General features: G+C 43.5%; 1 protein-coding gene across 1 annotated transcript in view; it reads right to left on the minus strand.

Annotated features, from left to right (window-relative positions):
- The window catches only part of ANKRD6 (ankyrin repeat domain 6), a 93,812-nt gene that overhangs the window by 35,310 nt on the left and 43,956 nt on the right, over nt 1–14,546 (minus strand). The window contains exons 2-3 of the mRNA XM_061460298.1: nt 11,549–11,679; nt 10,683–10,848 (exon numbers count right to left, since the gene is read on the minus strand). The gene's annotated coding sequence lies outside the window, so the exon portion shown is untranslated. The remainder of the gene's footprint in view (nt 1–10,682; nt 10,849–11,548; nt 11,680–14,546) is intronic.

A 14,546-nucleotide genomic window follows, 5' to 3' on the forward strand; every position in this document is an offset into this window, starting at 1 on the left:
CTGCTTAATGTCTTTGCTGCCCCCCTAAATTGATTTGTCTCAGTTTAGCTGATATAACAAAACCCTCCCCATCATAATCCCACCACTCAGAGTACTGACATTTTTGCTAACAGCTTCAGCAGGGAGATCAGCAGCAGAATAGCAGAAAGATTTTATTTCCACCCTCATATCAAGATGCCACTCCCAGCAACAATGAGAAAATGCATGGATGGCTTTGGCACATGAACTCCCTGTCTTTAAAATACTGGGGGCGAGAGCTTTTAATGAACATCATTCCAGTGCTACTGGACTGTGTCCACCAGTACCCTTTCTGTGACAAAAAGATGCTGTAGCCCCGTTTAATTAGTTAATAGGGTATTGTGATCTCCTGTGTCACCAAAGTGGTATCCAAAGTCCCTGGACGCTATAGGATCACTGATGTACACTAAGCATTTTTGGTCATGTATATTAAAACCATTCTGGCTAATTTGTAGGAGCAGATGATATTAGGAGAATTTAATCTGCACTCCAGTGGTAATTTGTATTAACAAATCTTGAAACACTTTATGAGCAGTAATTCTTATAACACTCTTTGAGGTAAATAATATGCTCAAGAATATTACATGCATTTCTGAAAAAGACCCTTGAAAGCACAGGAAAGTTACTGGTTTCTCCAAGGTTAATAGAAAAGTTATGTCAGAGCCAGAAAGTAACTCCAGATAATTGATTCTTAATTTCTATGTATATTGAGTAATACTATTTCCAGGTAAAATATTCAGGTTAGCTTTTCCTCACCTTCCCCTTGCTTTCTAAGTGTAACCATGCTTGGCGTAACATGGAAATAACCACACATTTATTCAGGGAAACATGACAAACTTTCTGGGCCTCAGAGGCACTGCAACAAGAGACAACAGAGAAGTGGTGCCACTGGACTGGTCTCACACCCTCACCGTGACAGACACAGTCTGGACACCCTGGTAACATGGAAAAGATGGCAGACAGAAGAAAAACCCCTTGTATCTTTCACTAGCACTGTACACATCATACCCTGCTGCTCTGGCACCCTGATGTGCACGGTATAGTACAAACGAAGTACAGGTGGCCTACACTTAGTAATTTGATCTGTGAAAAGCAACCCAAATTTCAACATCGCCTCCCTACGTACTTGCTTTCTGGCAACTTGTGCGAGCTGAACCCCCCTGAGCCCAGTACCCCTGCTCTCAACACATCCCAGAGAAGCACCTCTCTAATCCAGGAGCACTTCCCACTCCTTCCCTCCTAACCAGCACACAATGCAGGGCAAGCCTTACAACAGGGATCTTTCTCTGTGAGCTTTTCAGGCAGCGGAGTGATTTGTTTCTGTGCCAGCCTTGGCTGTGCAGCAGTAGTTGCCAGATGAACCATACCATCGCTTCTTTGTCCCCACCTAAGCTGGCTGCCTATGCTTTGGATAAAGTCATGCACAATACAGTGACAACTCTGCATCTTAGAACATTTGTGGTCAAACCCTGCTGGGTTTTCCTACCCCTGAAATTAAAAATAAAGAAACAAAATGAAACAGTAACATCACTGTGACTGAGACGTTTCTATACCCACTGCAAAGATCTCCATGGAGATATTTTCCTGACATGCTGACATTTCTGAGCAATTTCACATAAGCTGTAGATGTTCATTACATCTTAGCCACACCACTAGAAATGTACCTTAATACATCAACTGACTCACAACAGTGCAAAGCTCAGTGCTGCTGGGAAAAAAAAATCTGGTTAACAGGTACATACCTGCACAAGGTAATGCTGGAAATTGTACTCCCTAGTTTGAATTTTTCTTCCTCTTTCTCACTGTGTTCCCATCACTGCAGTACATTCACCCCCAGAGATCAAGAGCTTCCTCAGCCTGCCATGTCCTGCCACACTGGTGTGACAGGCTGTGATGGCACTGCTGTTATCATGTAGTTTGCCTTCTTGCCTCTTCCATTGCTTGGATCACTTATAAAGGCATAGCAAGGAGTTGATTCAGCTACTGGTCTTTTATGGATGTCTCCCACATTGACCTAGTCTCCAGCAGTCGTCAGTCCCCTTTACTGTAGGGCAATCACATCACAAGCTGTGCTCCTGCTCTGGGCTGTTTCACAGATGGACACTGGCACAACAGGTCACATTCCCCACACCAGCTGCTTTACATCACCTTAGTTGAGATTATTTGCAACTCAGAAAAGTGCATCCAATTAGGATAGGAAGCCCAGACAACTCTAAGACCAACTTTCCTTTTCTTCTGAGCTGGTAGGTAGGTGACCAGTGGGAGAGGGAGGGGATGGAACCCTCTCATTCCCCTCCCATGGAACCTTCCCCAGCCTGGTGGCTGAACAAGCAGTGGCATCACTCCCTGCCAGCTTTAACTCCCCACATGTCACACACACAAAGCATCTTTACTTGATCATGTCCCTACTTGCAGCAGAAGGAGGAGGGTACCAGATGCCCAAGGACTATAATTAAAAGCTCAACCACCCTTTTCACACCCAGATGGTGCAAAATGAGCCAAACAACACAATTACAGGTGCTGCATCACATCCCTGCTGTTAGAACCTGCTGTCCAGGATTAAATCCCTTATTATCATCCCCCAAATCCGGGAACTCAGGGGAAACACAGAGCTCAGGAATATTCAAACCTTCTGCCTTCAAAACAAAACAAGGATTTTGCTTTAATGCATTTTTAAATAAGCCACCTCTGTGTTTCTCTAAGATCAGATTACTTACCTGGGCTGGCTGGGAAAGCAACACCTACTTCCCAATCCTCTCCAGGGAAACCAGCCAGGTGTGAAGCCCTTGCTCCACCAAATGGCAATCCCTTCTGAGAATAACCTGCTCACCCCATCAGCAGAGCTTGGAAACAGACAGGTGATCATGGATTAACATTCCTGACCAGCAGCAGTGAGGCACCATCGCCAGGCACTGAAGTCCAGCCGCATCCCCATGGATGCTGCCCGCAGCTCAATGAGTCACTCTGCTCTACGGATGCTCTAGGAGATGTTTGGCCAGGATGGCACAGCAAGGCATAGGCGGGCAGCCGGCTGCTTGGTGGCAGTGTCTCAAAGCTCACAGCTCTGGCCTCTCTCCCGTGCAATTGGCAGAGTGGACAAAAAACACCTCATGCACCTTCCTCCTCCCCAGCTCCTTCCCCTCCAAACCGCTTGCAGGCTGCTTCAGCATTTGTACTGCCAAAAAAGTACAGGAAAGATGATTTCTAAAAAACAGAGGGAAGCTCAGGACAATCAAAGGTGTCATTATGAAAAACCACAGCTATATCTGGAAAACAGCAAAGCCCCACCAAGTCAAGAATAATGTGCTTTTGGATCATACTTTTCTTTACAACACCACCAATACTATTTTTAGAGTTAGATTTTATACCAATCAATGTTTTGAACTGGACACCTACATAAAAGTCTGGTAGTTTATATGTTGCTCTCTGCATTTTTTCCTATTGTTTTCATTGCGTATTTTATCACACCAAGTAAAATTATCCAGTTTGGATATGGACAGTTGTGTGATTCATCACCGAGTATCAGCATGGCCTGGTGGCACATCAGTGAAAGCGCTTCCTAGGCTTTTAGTTTTTTTCCCACTTGTTGCTATTAATTACTCCAACAATGACTATTTAGCAGCCTCCCAGGGAGCATCTGCATGACAGCTGCTCATCACGCTTCCCACCACAACCAGACTGGACTGGTTGACGGCACTGCTCCACTGCAGCTGGTGGCCTTTTTACCACCAAGATCAACCTTCAGTGCTGCACCTGCCAAGCAGAACACTTTTGGAGGGAGGCACAGACACATGGAGACCAACGATGAACATCGGAGGCAGGGTCAAGTCACAGTTAAACATCACTAATATCTTTGTACGAAGACAACTGTTTTTCTTCCCCTCCTACTTCTTCCCCTTTTTTCTCCTACTTTTACTACCTCTCTTCGATACACAGCCCTTACCCCACTCATCCAGTATGCAGGTTATGAACTTGCAACTTCCCATGTAACAGAATGTGGGGTTTTTTTTTTGGCTTATCTCATTGATGTTTCACAACTTTATTCCTCTCCCTGCCCTCTCTTCCAATATCTGCCTGTACACATGTCAAAACCATTCAGGACAAGGGAGATCAATTTTCAGCAAGCCCTCCATCAGCTGAGCACTATTTACATGACAAAACAGTATCTATTGTTTGGCAAGGGCACTGTCTGTGTGCAAATACACATGCATGAGATATCTGGCTCCCATCTGCATAAAACCAGTTAGGAGGTCCTTCCAGCTCACTGCAGTTTAACAGCAGTTGCGCTGAAGCCAAACCTTGGGAATGAAGCAGGCAGGCGGCTGTACTCGTGGGAGAGCAGGGGTTTATGTTATGCTCCCACACAATGGGAGAACTGTCCCTCACCAGCATCTTCTGTGCAGGAGCCACTCATGAATCAATTAAAACTCCACACAGATCCCACTGAAGCTGACTGCAGCACTTCACCAGGAGCAGAAGGTGCCTAAATCCTTCCCATGACAAACTCCCTTTGCTCCTCTGATGCTCTTTCCTCTTTTCTTACTCCCAAGGTACATCCTTTGCTGCCAGGAAAGGCCTTCCAACCTTCCTACTCCACCAGCATGGTGGTTTTAGAGACACGACTTTTCAAATTACCTATAGCACAGGCAGTATCTGCCATTCAGTTTGGGGACCTCGCTGCCCCCATGGTGGTGTGGTGGTATGGAAGTGGTGTGGTGGTATGGAGGTCTCCTCCTCCTCGCTTTTGATTTGAACACTCCTCTCTGCCAGCATAAGCAATCCCACAGTTTCCCACAAAATAAGCTATTTTACCAAAATGATCCCCAATCTTTTTCTAATATACTAACAAATATAATGAAGCATGGAAGACCACCGCCCATGGATGGGAATCCCCGTTCCCCTCCCTTCTTTCATTTCCTTTGTTGCTTTCTATTCTAGATAAAACACACTGCAGGGTTTTTTTTCCCTTCCCTCTGGATCACTTTTTCCAGCTATCTTGCTATCTTGCTTGCTCATCCTCTGCTGTATTTCTTTTGAGGTCTGGTCCTCAAAACTCCACAGACTATTTGCAGAGGACTCCTGATGTGAGCAGGACTTGATGCAAGCAGCCCTAAAGGTGACCTGCCTGCAAGGGGAAAAATACTGAGCAGAAGAAGATATCTGCTGAAATAGTGACAGAGAAAATGCCTGCTGGCCTGTGAGCCTGGGAACTGCAAGCCTTGGTGCCAGCAGCATCCTTTAGAAGCACAGCCACCACCTTTGAAGTGCAGCTGGGTACCTAGAAGCCAGAGGCACCCTGAGACAGCATTGATAAGCACAAAACCAAGGGACTGTAACAGCAACTTATTGCCTGAAAAGGTGAAAAATAGTCTGAAAAAGCGGAAAAACATCCTAAGAAACGACCAGTAATTGCCATTGGCCGTTCTAAGTGCAACATCAGGAAAACAGTCTGGAAAATAAAAATTGGTCTGAAAGAACAGAAATCATCATCATCTATTTGCTCTTGCAGGTGAACATCAGAAACTAACAGCATCTATTGGCTGTTTCAAGGGGTGGTGTCCGATGCCTTTTTATGTCTCTGTGCTATATAGAAAGGACTAAAGGACTTACTTTTTTTTTTTACCCAAAACAGAGCTTTTCCCTCTGAGAATTCCATGTGCTACATACAGTTTTCCTAAAGAGGTTGAGCTCCCTCCATGAACCTTCTACAAGATCTTCTAGACAAGCTCTTGGACCCTCACCAGGGATGTCTGGCTGACTCCCAACTCCATGACAAGGATCATCTTTGACATGAGACTCTGCCTGTTGCTTTCCTGGGCCCACTTATGGGGTCAGTTCAGTTTGTGAATATATATATTCACTGTGTTGATCACCAGTATTTGTTAGTGGTGAATTCTGTGTTATTTCTGGTAACTTTAATAGAGCAGAGAAGTAGCCTCCATGTCCTTGTGTATTACAGAATCCCTGCAAACCCCTGGTCATGATCTCCTACTCCTGAAGACCAGATAACCTTTTGGGTTGTGACAACTCCCTCTAATCTCCTCCACAGCTCAATTTCTGCATCCCAGAGCCCCAGAGCCGGGCTTGCCTTTCCTTGCAACTGCATCACACAAATCAAAGTCACTTCCCAGCCCATTCCAAACTCTGTTCCTGCAGCTTAACCAGTCATTCCCTGCCTTCTAGGAAGCAGAGATCCACTCCCACAGCCGAGTAAGTGTAGTGCTTGGCACTCACCTCTGCAGAGTTTAATCATCGTGATTTTGGAGCCAAATCCCCAAGGATTTCCTCTCCTCCTGAAGTTCCTGCATCTCCTTCCCACCCTACACAGATCTTATGGTCCTTTCTGTCCCACAACCCATGCGGCCATCTTCCTCTGCTGGGGAAGGAGACTGAGGTACTTTGCATATTTTCAGACACCAATAAATGTATTTGTGTTACAGGAGAAGAGACAACATGCTCTTCATATGTCATCCTGCCTATCACCATATACCGTGCCCCTGATTTTAAAGTTCCTGTTATCAGGCATTAAAATGAACACTGATTATCTTCAGAGTTTGCCCCCTTCATGTACAAGACCCATCAAGGGAAATATATACTGAATAAATGGCAAAGGATATGCAAGTACTACTTGCTTCACACATCTATTTGTCAGTTGTGAAAAATCATCAATCACTATGGCCTCAATATATTTTCCACAAAGAGGATCATAAATCAACTCAGAAGTTTTCTGCAGACGTCTGGATTTCTTATCTAGTTGCTACACCTGAAGGAGCTGGAGAGGCTGATGTTACTGCTCCAAATGTTTGGGCACTCTCTTGAATAGGTCTAGAAAACTGGAAAATTATCAGTATCTTTTAAAAATATCACAACTACCACACTGCAAACCACCTTTTGAATCTCTAGGTCTATTTAGTGGCAGAATTTCAGTATTACACAGATGAGTATCTTCACTACCAAGAGGAAACACATCTTAAAACAACAGCTTAACTGCACAATTAATTCTACATGTAAAAAGGTGACGCCAGCGAGTGCTGTGCCATTCCTGTTGCAGTGAATACAATAGATCTAAAGTACCTGCTCTGCTTCACTTGATAATTAGTGTAAGTAGGGCTATTACAAATTTATGAATCAGGTGCCCTGACTCCATATATGACCTATCAAAGGCAGTTTAAACTGACTTCACCATCTGACCCAACATCATAACACAGAAGTGTCACCATGGTAATATTTCCTAAGCATCCAGCCACATTGTTGTTTTTCTGGGAGCCTGCTATTAAGCAGATGTTTAGTACCCTTGGCCAGGAGCCCTATACAACCTTATGAGAATTCCCAAGAAGGTTGTGAAGGACATTTCTGAGGGATAAAGAGCCAGTGTATCTAATGCACAGAATCACAGACTGGCTGAGGTTGGCAGGGATCTCTGGAGGTCATCTGGTCCAATACCCCTGCTCCAGCAGAGATGTTTGCCCAGGACCATGCCCAGATGGCTTTTGAATGTCTCCAAGGATGGAGACTCCACAACCTCCCTGGGCAACCTCTGCTCAGTCACCCTTATAGAGAAAAGGTGCTTCCTGACGTTCAGAGGAAACCTCCTGTGTTTCAGTCTGTGCCCACGGCTTCTGGTCCTGTTACTGGCACCACTGAAAAGAGCCTGGATACAACAACCTCTTTGCATCCTCTCCTTCAGGTATTCCTGTACATTGATGAGAACCCCTTCTCTTGTCTCTGTTTAGCCTTCTCTTATGCAGGCTGAACAGCCCCAGCTCTCTGTCTTTGCTCATAACAGAGATGCTCCAGTCCCTTCACAGCCCTTTGGTGGAAAATTTATGAAGCAGCAGTCACCTGAAGCCATTAGAATGAACACGTTTAAAATTGCACACATGCTCATTGTGTGAAGGTTTACCCCATAAGAAGAGGAAATTACTTGTTCATCCAGAGAACAGGAAAGCCTGTAAAACAGCCGGGTATGCACTACTTACAGAATAGTTTGCACAGCAGATTAACTCATTACATTTGCAATCTAAATAGTTTCTCTTGGAATGAGATTAGGAAAGGTAGAGATTTTCACCAGCGGGACTTAAGACAGCAGGACACCATCCCTCGTGCAAGCACGCCCCTGCAGTACACCACCCTGGAGCACACTCATGCTTTTTTCTCAGCAATACCAACATTCTTGTCTACTGTCTCCTTGCTAGTTTCATTGGTGCCTTCTGCTTCCTTTCACATGCCCACCACCCATGTGGCCAGTGTGTGCTGCACATTCAGGTCACTCTCATACATTCTTTCCCCCACCTCTTCTACGCAGGAAGGTTTTTCCAAATAAGTGTAAGAAACAATAAGGTTCACACCAGCTTTAGTGATATCTGGATTGTGGATTGGATCCACAAAAGGATTAAAAGACAGAAACATCAGGATTCTTTTATCATCCACAAAAAAAAAAAAATCTGTATTTTCATGAATTCTTATTTTAGAGATTGCATGGCATGGACACAGAACCATAGAATAGTTAGGGTTGGAAAGGACCTTAAGATCATCTAGTTCCAACCCTCCTGCCATGGGCAGGGACACCTCACCCCCATATCGCCCAAGGCTCTGTCCAACCTGGGATTGAATACTTCTTAGGGTTACCTGTTCCAGTGCATCATCACCCTCACGGTACTTCCTTGTATCTAATCTGAACTTCACCTGTTTAAGTTTAAAGACATTCATGTGCAAGTCTGACCACAGAGCTATGATTTGCAGTAACAGTTCCAAAAATTATCACTTCCATTTTATTACATGATGTTCCTCCCAAGACAGTCATTGATGACTGAAGCCAAATCTCAGATTTGTGAGAGCAAAAGAAAAAACAAGCTGACTGCCAAGTGTTTGGCACAACCTCTGCTCTGTCTGCTCTGACCACAGACAACTGAATGTAAATTTTCATATCTCTCCAAAACTCAGGGACACTCTGGACAGCACTGTGACATCAGATGTAAACAGTAAGGTTCACGAAGCAGTGCAGACACGTACCACTGACTTACTCAGCTAGGCTCCCTTTATAGTCAACAAAGGACATGATCCACATCATCCTGAAGTACATCTCAACTGTCAGATAAATGACACTCTAAAATTACTTACCTCATTAAGCATCATCTCAGATACTCTACTATAAACATCCAAAGTTAGATTAAATGAATCCTACCCACAGTATCTGTGAGAAACACTCAGTTTTCTGCAATTTGCTAAAGGACTTCTATCTGCCTGATTTTACCATGACACCTCCTGTCAGTGGTAAATCACTGTGATTTATTTAACATTACAACACTTGGATTGGAAAAGCAATGCAAAAAACAAATGGTGCGGAAAGTATCAGCAAATCTCACTAATTACTTGTCTTCTGCATGGATTTTATAAATCACACCACACTCTTCGGTTTTATTTTCTAAGCCCTAAACTGCTTCTGGCAATGATCCCACAAGCCTGGCTCACTCTCCAGTGCACTATTTCCCAGAAACAATGGAACAAATTAGCACAGGGAAAGCCCCTCCTTGTGCCAAGGATGGGGCTTTCTAATGGGACAGTCTCTGGCTTTCTCTTCAAAAAAACCAATCATCATCATAAACCTTATTCCAGCAGGTGCACAGTGCACTACTGCAACATGCTGTACACAACCAGGTCAGGAACAAATACATTTCATGACATTAAACACGAACCCTTTTCAGAATCATCACAGAGACCTCTAGATCCAACTCCCCCTCATGTGAAATTGGCTAACTGGAGAAAGCTAAGTTGTTTCTTCTCTCTGTGTACATCTCATTTACATATATGAACAAGCAGTATACATCTGTGACAGAACTGCAGCTCATTTCTATATCCATCAGCAATTTAACAGTTAAATATTATTACAGAATTACATCCTTCGGTCATTCTGTCTCCAGTAAAAATTCTCTGCTTCCCTGTCCACCCACATACGTTCTCTACATGTAGCTTAGAGGATGAAAATACTATTTTACACATACATACCTATATACGTGCACACATACATAAAAGCATGTAAAAAATAAGAGATCTAATTTCTAAGGAACGATGTGCATTCTTACAAAGAGTTTGGGCTTTTAACACTGACAACTCAAAAGGCCAAAGACTTTAAAGAACTATGTCTCCAGATTTTGGTCTTTCATTTTCCTCTCCATCCAGCACTACTACTACTACTAATGTCCTGGTTTGCATACCAGGGAAGTGGTAGGCACTATATACACATCCATGCAAGTTGTCAAAAACACAGAAAAGCGTTATAGGCTCCACTTATCTGAAAATTCAGCCTCTCACAATGCTTTCCTGTACCTGAGCATTTATCCTGCTGAACCATTCATGCAGCTGTGATTCCTTTTGCAGCAGAAAATGGCATAAATAAAACAACTGCAATCTATGTTTATAACAATGTATTGCTCAGTCTGACACTGCTTTAATTATAGGATATTTAGCGAAGATTGATTTGGGTTTTCTTCTTTCATGCATATCAGAATTGTGAGTGCCTTAATATGTCAAGCAGGACTATTTCATTTTAACGTATTTGCTGTTAAGATAGCATCAGAAGACATGCAGCTTGCTTTCACTCAAGGCTCATGAAACAACACTGCTATATCATGCATGAAAAGTTAACAACCAATACCATAATACACATTAGATAAATATCCCAGATAGTCAAGCACTCCACAAAAAGAAACTCTCCAGACTACTCTGAAGGAAACCAGTCACTGAACGTCAAGCATTTTCTCCCAGCTGGGTTTGGGCAGAGCACAGGTGATGTGTCTCAGGGGATGGGCTCCATAGGCAGACCTCTTTCAGCTGTGGAAAGGCAGGAGTGGTACCTGGGTTCAAATGCCTAGGAAAGAGCTGGACACTGGAATCACCTACCTCCAGCCACCCCAGCTAATGCTTCATACTCTGTAGCTTCCCACTGAATATGTGATTCTTCAGGTCTACAAGTTCATCTCTTAAAGTCTAGAGCTACAACATACAAAACATCTAAGAATGTTGCTTTGCAGTGAGTTTCTGAACATACACATTCACTATTCAAAAGGCAATTAAAAATCACTGAGAAAACTGCAAGCATCCTCAAGATGTTCTCTGTCTCTGCCACTGGAAAAAACGTTGTCTACCTGTGTCCTGGAGAACTCAGATTAGGAAACCATCCTCTTCATTCCTGCAAGGCTCCCCTCTCTGAGCAGGGGAACATGGTAAACATAACAGGACATCTTTCCCAATACAGCTGCTCAGATATTTCCCCATGCAACTTTTATATCAGCCCCAGGAGCTTGTCCCTCCCAGGTGGTTTTTCCCTGACAAAGCAGCTCTTCCTATGAGCCAGCCTCTTGCTTAGGGAAACCAATAGGACACTTGACACTTTTCTTCACTAGCACTGAGCCACCGGCCCTTAGAAATCCCTATTTACCCAGGAACTTCAGTGCATTTCCAAATGCACTTCTGCACAGCATTATTTTTATACATTTCAGACAAAAATAAAAAAGATTTGGTTTTTACTCACTCTTAGTTTTTTTTGATGAACATTTTACAGCTGTGTCTTGCAGGGCAACCTCTGGCTGAGGACAATGGGGATTCCAGCTTCAGTCTTCTCCAGCGCTGACAGCAACACTTAGTCTCTGTACCACGGTGGTACTCTGCTCCTGCGCAAGGAGAAACACACCATAAATGGAGCATCAGAGCAGACTGAGGAGTACAGAAACTTAACACCGGTGCTTTCTGCAGCATTCAGCTGCCTGTATCCCAGGCAAACCCAGCCATTTCCTCCTGAGGTTTTCACACCCGCTTCCCACTATAAACAAAACAAGTTCAAACCATGGCTCTCCAGTCTGGTTCCCAGCTAACTAATCTCTGAAAAATCAATGCAGTGAGAGCAAAGAGACCTTCGTAGCTTCCCAGAAATCAGGCAACAAATCAGGAAAATCAGGAAAATTACTTGTCCTGCTTCTCTCTCTAGTACCTTCCCCATCACATCTCACTGTCACCCTAGCCCAGGTATCCCATTTCAGCCATGGCACCTAGGTGGGCATAAGCAAGTAAATTTTTCTCTGGCTATGGGAACTTACTAGGTGCATTCATTAAGGTTTCAAATTTCACCCTGTAATGTCTCTCATATTCTCTTTACACAAATACTCCTACTAGCTCCCCATTCTTGCTGGTTTTCCAGGTTTATTTGTTGCCGTAACTGTTGTTACATCCTTTCTGAAGCCACCATATCTCCTCTAAACTCCAGATAGACTACCCTGTTAGCAGTACTTGTGAGCAGATGAAAGACTTACAGGCCTGCACTGCCAAAAAAACAGGTCTCTACTACTCCCGGGTCATAAATTCAACCCTTGAGACACACAGAGGTGGAGGGGCTGGGGACTCATGGTGGTTTCCTTTCCAAAGGTAAAACGTCAGCTCTGTACATCTGTAGAGAAACAAGTTACAGAAGCTTCCCCAGGGCACAGAGGCAGAGCAGCTGCCACTTTAACAAGGAGGAGATGGACCTTTACCCTCCTCCCAAAATCCCTGACATAGAAGCAAAGGATCTGCCAGAGCCTGGCCTGCTGGTAAAACACAGCAAGCCATAAAAGTAAACAATGCACTGAATGATCACCTATCGCCAATGTCACTGCTTGTTCAGCAGTGTTGCAAGTCCTTTGTCCTGCTTGAACTTTTGAGAGCTGCAGACAGAAAACTGCTAAGAATAAATAATCTCTCTTGATCTCTGAAGCAGAAAGCATTGCTGAAATGCCAGTTCAGTGACTTCAATTAGAAAATGCTGTTGGAAGACCTTACCGTCCCTCTTTCATACCAATTAACATCTCAGCATAATTCAGCTGCTTTTCTTATCCTTTTTCCTAACGCATTCAGATCCGCAGATGTGTTTATGTAGAACAAAACTGGTAACACAGAAAGACACCGGAAAACTAACCACTGGTTGTCTGTGACTTGACCTTTTGGTACTGTTTTGCTATGTTCTCAATGACAGTGTCATTGCTTGAAAATACACCTTTCAGTTTCATTTTTATTAGAAATTCAACTGAAATATAGAAAAGAGAGTAAAACAAAACAAAAACTACTACCCAACTTGTATCTAAGCTGCAGGTAGACTATTAATATGCCATGTTCAAGATGAGGTGCAAAAACACAAAGCCTAAAGTTAGAATCACTGAAATGGAAATCAGAGAGAGATCTCCAGAGCTCATCTAATCAATTCTTACAGCCTGGATGAATTTACACACTACTTCTACTTAGGAACACATGGAGTACCCTGAAAACAGGTTCCCAGGTCCCAGAGAGTGTACAAGGAACACAGGTTATGTGCAATTACAATTGCATTTGGGAACTGGAAAAATAACAGGTTCCTTTTTAGAAAAAAAACACAAACAAACCAGAAACATTGCTGTAAGCCTGATTAAACCTAATTCAATTTAATTTTGATTAGCTGTGTCATTGTGTTCACCCCATCAGGTTCAGCAGGCACACAGCTAGTGTTATTTCACACCTGGGTATCTTACCTCTTACCTATACTCCTTGAAAACTACCTACCAACAGAAGTAACTTTACACAAACAGTTCATCTGGCAATTAATGTCTAGAATGGAGACTGCAATTTATGGAATTACCATAACAAGCTGCTAATTTACACATTCTTTATCAAAAACAATTATGGCCTGAAACTTGGTTCAAAGAAAAGGGTCCAGACAGTAAAACAGATGATCCCTGCCCTAAATTTGAGAGAAAAACCAAGAGTCGGCAACTGGGCAGACAGAGATGCTGCAGGAGGGATTCATCAACAATACAGTGAACCGTGTAAGCGCCCAGACATGCTAGCAGCATCTTGGTTACCATTTTAATTTTGCAGGCAACACAGTATAAAGCAAGAGGAGGCACCGAGTGAGGATTCTCAGGCAGCACCATGGATGTTTCCAGGTAGTTCTCCCTGGGCACAAGAGTTTGTGCCAAAATGAGCCGAGGAGGGAACAGAAGGAGACATCCGGAATCAGCCAGGGATGCACTTGAGATCTTAACACGGAATGAAAGATCAAAAGTCACCACAGGCTCCCTCCTACAAAATGGGAACCACCTTATGTTCACCATTGTAAAGAAAAGTGGGATGGTCATGGGGAGGAAGGTGCTTCGGTCAAATCCCTAAGATTAAGGGAACAACCTCTGCAGGGGTATGCAGAGCAGCAGCAACAGGGTGAAATCTTCACATTACCAATTATCACTGAACCGTGTTATAGTAACAGAAGTACAAATTATGAGACAACATTCTGGACAGTTTTAACGATATAGACGTATACAAAAGAGACAAGATGCAGAAATATTTGTCAAGTTATAGGTACAGTGTGGTCACAATCACCGACAGAAATCCTGAATTATCAGGAATCTGAGTGGCAAGAAGAATGACTGTTTTCCAAATGATCCAAAATACAGAATTGCTGCTGATGGTTTGCAAAAGAGGAAAAAAAGCAGAAGTGATGAGACAGAAAAATGCCAGCTTGACCATCT

The sequence above is a fragment of the Pezoporus flaviventris genome, unplaced genomic scaffold (genome assembly GCF_033815535.1).
Source record: "Pezoporus flaviventris isolate CSIRO_AGI_PZ_B2104156 unplaced genomic scaffold, CSIRO_AGI_Pfla_v1 ptg000031l, whole genome shotgun sequence".
Classification (NCBI taxonomy): Eukaryota; Metazoa; Chordata; class Aves; order Psittaciformes; family Psittacidae; genus Pezoporus; species Pezoporus flaviventris.